We start from the raw sequence: 7,037 nt of genomic DNA, 5'->3' as shown, positions 1-7,037 counted from the left end.
TTCTAAATAATTTATGTGTTTTTCTCTTTCTTTTTCTGTCCATTGTCCACCTATCTTTTCTTGCTCCAATACAGCGCCCCATCATAATCCAGAGGCATCAGTCTCAATTATGAAACCATGATTTCCTCATGAAATTTTCCTGTTTTGTGTAAATATATTTGAAGACCACCATATTTCATTGACTGTGTTATAACCACATTAGAATCAAAAAATTTCCATTTGATTTTTTATTTTTTATGAGCATTAGTTTTTTCCTTTTCTAAATTCCTGTAATATAATTTACCAATATCTACTGCAGAAAAACTTGAAACTATCAACCCGATTACTTTAGCCACATTTCTATTTTTGTCAATATTTTGTCAATATAATTTTTTGCATTCTTCTGGAATGCGTTCTTTTTTATCAAGTGGCAAAACAACAATCATTTCTTCAGAATCTATAATATTTCCTAAAAATATAATCTTTTTTGAAGGTTCAAATACTGATTTTTCAGGATGAATCATAAAACCTAAGTTTTCCATTAATGAAAATGTTTCTTGAACATTATCTTTACATTCTTTTTTGTATATCAGTCCATCATCAATATAGCCAGCATAAGAATAACATAAATTTCTCAAACTGGAATAAACCGGTTTCATATTTTTTGTACAATATTTTGATGTTGAAGCTGGCCCATTAGGTAAGCAGGTAAATTGAAATATTTTGTCGTCCCACAAAAATCTCAAGTATTTTTGATGTTCTTGTGCTATAGGCACACTATAATATGCATGTCTCAAATCGACACTAGCCATGTACGTATTTTTATTCACTAGTCTCAGTGAAATTTCAAAAGTGTCCATTTTAAAATGATGGTATGGAACACATTCATTAAATCTCTTCAAATTAAGTATCATTCTATATTCCCCATTAGATTTGGGTACTTTAATGTCTAATAGTTTTTGTATTTCTTTCTATATAGTTAAAGTTTCTTTTGCATTAAAATTGCACTGATACTTAGTCGAATTTTCAATTAAAAAATCGTCGTTATCCAGTTCTACATGGCAATTTTCTACAATATCTAAATTGTTTTCATCATACGTCAACTTTTTCCACTCATGAATAAAATATTTCAATCTACCTGCTTCAAACTCATCTAATGTACTAACCTCATCTTTATCTTGGTTATTTACATCTTTCTGAATCCTCTTGAACCCCCTCTCCTGGGAAAGGTTTTTGATCCAGTGTCATTACTGGTACTGGCAAAATCTTGACGTGAATGGCTTTCATAAGAAACTCTACCAAAACCACGCCCTCTACCTCTTCCACAGCCATATCTGACTCTACCACCTCTTCCAAATCGTCCTCTAGACCTTGAACTTCCACGTTCAAAGTGAATACGATTTGCTATCTTAGAGCAGTCTCCTTTTTCTTTGGCTACTTTAGATACATCATCCCCAAAGAGATGGGTGGTATACGATTGTGACTGTGCACACAGATGAGTGTATTCATTATTCAACTCATATTTGATGGAATCTCTTCTTGCTAGATTGATTTGTCTATTTGTATGACCTAGCAACGCCAAAACATCATTGCATTCATCAATTACATTACAAAACTCATTTGTTTCATTGGCTGTTTTTGCAACTTTATTCACCGTCTTACTTAGCAAGACTGCAGCTTTCACTACCGATCTTTCTATGTTTTACATTTTCTTATCGCATGTCTGAGCAACAAATAAAAAGAAAATCAGCTGATTTGTCCTCACAATAACCAACCCATCACAATTACCTGGTCTAGGGTTCAACTCATCTTTGATCATATCATTATATTGGCTCTTATCCATGCCATTTCTAAACAAGTCAGTAATGTTTTCTGCCAAGGTTTCGTCAATGTTTTCCCCAATTAATTCTTTTTGTTGAAACCGTTTGCTCATTGTAGCAAACCTAATTTTTTCAACTGACTGTTCTGAATCTTTTGTTGTGTCTTGCACATCATTATTATTGTCATCTGACCTAGCTTTTTTAGCCAGTGTCTCTAAGTCCAAATCATCATTTTCCTCGTCAAAGTCATCATATTCATTTTCATACAATTCATTGACATTCAAAAAATCTTATTTATCGTCTTGCTTTTTATGGTTATCTTGTACGGATTTCAACATATCCATAAATATGTTACTTTCAACACCAGTAATGCCTTTTTCTAGAGATTTGTGGTCCGAGCTACCACACGTGGCATCGGACGTTTTACTTGTATTTGAGTTGGCTTCACAGTTGAAGAACTAATTTTATCCTTTTTCTTACTAGAAGAAATGTCCAACTCTGCATCTATTAGACAGTGAACATTGTCCTCACGATTATTTCTCTTTAACATTCTTTCTGCCATTTTTTCTCGGGCTGCCGTAAATCGTGACAGTTGTCGTAAAATATATTAAAATTAATATCAGCAACGTTGATATATGTTTTTGTAGTCACTTATTGTGATAATAACAAATATGATAGACAGTAACCACCAACTGAATTACAGGATCCTGACTTGGGACAGGCACATATAGAATGTTGTGGAGTTCAACCTATTTGCGAGTGCTCAATCCCCCTCACTTAGTATATTGGTGTAACAGCACACCATAAGAAGAGAACAAACTGAATAAATCAGTTGGAAAGGGCTTGACTCATCTGATCGGTACGAAGTAAAATGTCTTCTTAAACTTCCTTTATCGAAACTTTCACCGAAGTTTCTATATTTCGAAATGTATTGCAATTAGTTAACTTAATATTGTATCTCATGTCATTCTCCGATGAAACCGTTTTCTTTTAACAACTTTTACTGTCGGAATTTTTCAAGGTAAGTTGTACGTTCTATGATCATTTATTGGGAATCGCACGGACTCTGAACAGAGCGAGACGGGGTCCGTTGACATAGTCCAGTCTATGTCAGCTTTTTCACTTGTTTTTCGGATAACATTACCGTTACCGTGGATAGGTGAGTCAAACCCTTCAGTGTTTTAAGAAAATCCGTGTAAAGAATTTAATTCCGGGTCGTTTATGATATTAAGAGGGTGTTACCTATTTGGCAATCGATATTAAAATTGCATTTTGTGATGAAACAAATTGATTTCTTTTATAGTCCGCTGAAGTCAAATAAACACTAACCTATGATGGTTTACTTGTATAAATTTTGACTTGGATGGAGAGTTGTCTCATTGGCACTCATACCACATCTTCTTATATCTACTAACACATGTTATGATGATGCAGGCCACAGATGTGACAGTTTATGTTTCAAAATCAATCATATCAAAAGATACATGTATAAAATTTGCATACACTACAATTATAAGTACCAATTGTGAATTTAAATATACAATACTTTCATTACAATCTAAACCAATAAGCATATTATGTAATAAGTGAAAATACAAATGTCATCAATTATTAAAATTGAAATTTTTGAAAAGTCAATCAATTTAGAGTTATCTCCCCTTGACTATAAATTTGTTAATAATAGTGTAACATCTCAACTTTTGGGAGCAGATACCGCCACTTTTCATCACCTTTAAACCAAAAATGAAAGAAACTCTTTTCAAGGTGGAAGAAGGGGAAGGAGAAGGGGATTAAAATATTTTATGAAATTGAGTGTCACCAAATTTTTGTACGTTCTTGCTTCAGCAGCTATTTGAAAAAAGAGGCTGCATATTGAAACATGTGCTTGAAGTAGCGCCCCCATATCAATTACAAAATTCCTAAAAGTTACAAATCAGATATACACCTATATACTGTACAAAACTATTTTCTACATATTTCTAAAATTTACGAACATGATATCAAAAGTCTTGCAATCAAAAGTTACAATCTTTCATTGTACCATAAAGTCACTTGTGCTGCACATAAGTGTATTTATGGTCCGTTGAAGTCAAATAAAAACTAACACATGTTATGATGATGCAGGCCACAGATGTGACAGTTTATATTTCAAAATCAATCATATCAAAAGGTACATGTATAAAATTTGCATACACTACAATTATAAGTATCAATTGTGAATTTAAATATACAACACTTTCATTACAATCTGAACCAATAAGCATTTTATGTAATAAGCGAAAAGACAAATGTCATCAATTATTAAAATTGAAATTTTTGAAAAGTCAATCAATTTAGAGTTATCTCCTTTTGACTATAAATTTGTTAATAATAGTGTAACATCTCAACTTTTGGGAGCAGATACCGCCATGACGTATGAAGCTCTTTTGGAGCTGAAAACGCTGCCCTAAAGTAAACCTGCATCAATCATCATCCTACTAATGCAAACGATCAAACTTACAATTCTACCTACCGTTAATAAAAATTTAAAAACTTATGCAACAAATGTATATACTAAAGATACACAATTTACAGACATTGTGTTCAACAACTGTTTCTAATTGATTTAACTGAATTAGATGAAATGATGACAAAATGTACGGACATTGAGTCCCACAAATGTCCTTTATCCTAAAAGACACAATTTACAGACATTGTGTCCTACCAATGTATCTACTTGATACAAACCAATCATATACTTAAAAGACACACTTTACAGACATTGTGTCCTACCAATGTGTCTACTTGATACAAACCAATCATATACTTAAAAGACAAAATTTACAGACATTGTGTCCTACCAATGTATCTACATGATACAAACCAATCATATACTAAAAAGACACAATTTACAGACATTGTGTCCTAACAATGTATCTTCTTGATACAAACCAATCATACACTAAAAAGACACAATTTACAGACAGTGTGTCCTACCAATGTATCTACTTGATACAAACCAATCATCTACTAAAAGACAAAATTTACAAACATTGTATCCTACCAATGTATCTACTTGATACAAACCAATCATATACTAAAAGACACAATTTACAGACATTGTGTCCTGCCAATGTATCTACTTGATACAAACCAATCATATACGAAAAAGACATAATTTACAGACATTGTGTCCTACCAATGTATCTACTTGATACAAACCAATCATATACTAAAAGACACAATTTACAGACATTGTGTCCTAACAATGTATCTACTTGATACAAACCAATCATATACGAAAAAGACATAATTTACAGACATTGTGTCCTACCAATGTATCTACTTGATACAAACCAATCATATACTAAAAGACACAATTTACAGACATTGTGTCCTAACAATGTATCTACTTGATACAAACCAATCATATACTAAAAAGACACAATTTACAGACATTGTGTCCTAACAATGTGTCTACTTGATACAAACCAATCATATACTAAAAGACACAATTTACAGACATTGTGTCCTAACTATGTATCTACTTGATACAAACCAATCATATACTAAAAAGACACAATTTACAGACATTGTGTCCTAACAATGTATCTACTTGATACAAACCAATCATATACGAAAAAGACATAATTTACAGACATTGTGTCCTACCAATGTATCTACTTGATACAAACCAATCATATACTAAAAGACACAATTTACAGACATTGTGTCCTAACAATGTATCTACTTGATACAAACCAATCATATACTAAAAAGACACAATTTACAGACATTGTGTCCTAACAATGTGTCTACTTGATACAAACCAATCATATACTAAAAGACACAATTTACAGACATTGTGTCCTAACTATGTATCTACTTGATACAAACCAATCATATACTAAAAAGACACAATTTACAGACATTGTGTCCTAACAATGTATCTACATGATACAAACCAATCATATACTAAAAAGACACAATTTACAGACATTGTGTCCTACCAATGTATCTACTTGATACAAACCAATCATATACTAAAAGACACAATTTACAGACATTGTGTCCTAACAATGTATCTACTTGATACAAACCAATCATATACTAAAAGACACAATTTACAGACATTGTGTCCTACCAATGTATCTACATGATACAAACCAATCATATACTAAAAAGACACAATTTACAGACATTGTGTCCTACCAATGTATCTACATGATACAAACCAATCATATACTAAAAAGACACAATTTACAGACATTGTGTCCTACCAATGTATCTACTTGATCCAAACCAGTCATATACTAAAAAGACACAACTTACAGACATTGTGTCAAACAAATGTTTTTACTTGATGCAAAACAGACCAAATATGTTTACTTTACTAACGACTGAATTCTTACAACAACATACATTAAATAATTGTATTAATACCTATTTTCCCCGTCAAATAACTGTATTTCCTTATATATTGTTATTCGTTTACTGCTTAATATTACTAAATGCAAATGGGAGATTTTAAGATTCCAGTCCTAGCAAGCTGGTTTCTGCCAATATCTTCTCAGTAAAATTTGGTCAATTCAATGGTAAACGGATGCATTTCTGGTTTTAGGTTGTCCTTGTATCAGTTTAAATGAGCGTCATAATTCACCTTTTTCCAATTGTCCACCGTTTCCATATAAACATGAACTGTTATTCTGTATGGAATATGCAACGAGCTGTGACCCACAAGCCCTGTACAAAATATAAAATAATAAACGGCAGTAATTCATTCACAAAATACATTATATCATGATCAGTTGTAAGACAGATGAACATGACTTAAGGTTAGAAATTTGACCTGATTGTCTAATATACAATTTGAATGCATCAGATTTTCATCTACTTAAAGTTCTAGTTTCGATGGACAATTCTTTCGCACTTCCATCGGTAGCGAAGCCTATTCTGAAACTGTGAGGTTTGTAATATTCTCTGCTGAGCCCACAAAAGTTCAAAGCACCATTCAATGCATGTTGGAATATTTGTCTAGAAACAGCTTCTCCACTGGAGTTGAGAAATAGTGGACCTCCTTTGTTTGTTCTCAAAGTTAAGTAACTTGTAAGTGCCGTTACTGCACAAATATTGTCATTTTTATTCTTAGCTATTTCTAAATGGAATTGTTTTCCATTAGAATGTTTGAAGTCCATGAAATTGATAACTAATTTTTCGTGTAACACAACAGCTTGACTAAAACTAATTACATGATTGTAA

Source organism: Mytilus californianus, unplaced genomic scaffold, assembly GCF_021869535.1.
Source record: "Mytilus californianus isolate M0D057914Y unplaced genomic scaffold, xbMytCali1.0.p SCAF_3, whole genome shotgun sequence".
Classification (NCBI taxonomy): domain Eukaryota; kingdom Metazoa; phylum Mollusca; class Bivalvia; order Mytilida; family Mytilidae; genus Mytilus; species Mytilus californianus.
This window is presented reverse-complemented; position numbering follows the sequence as displayed.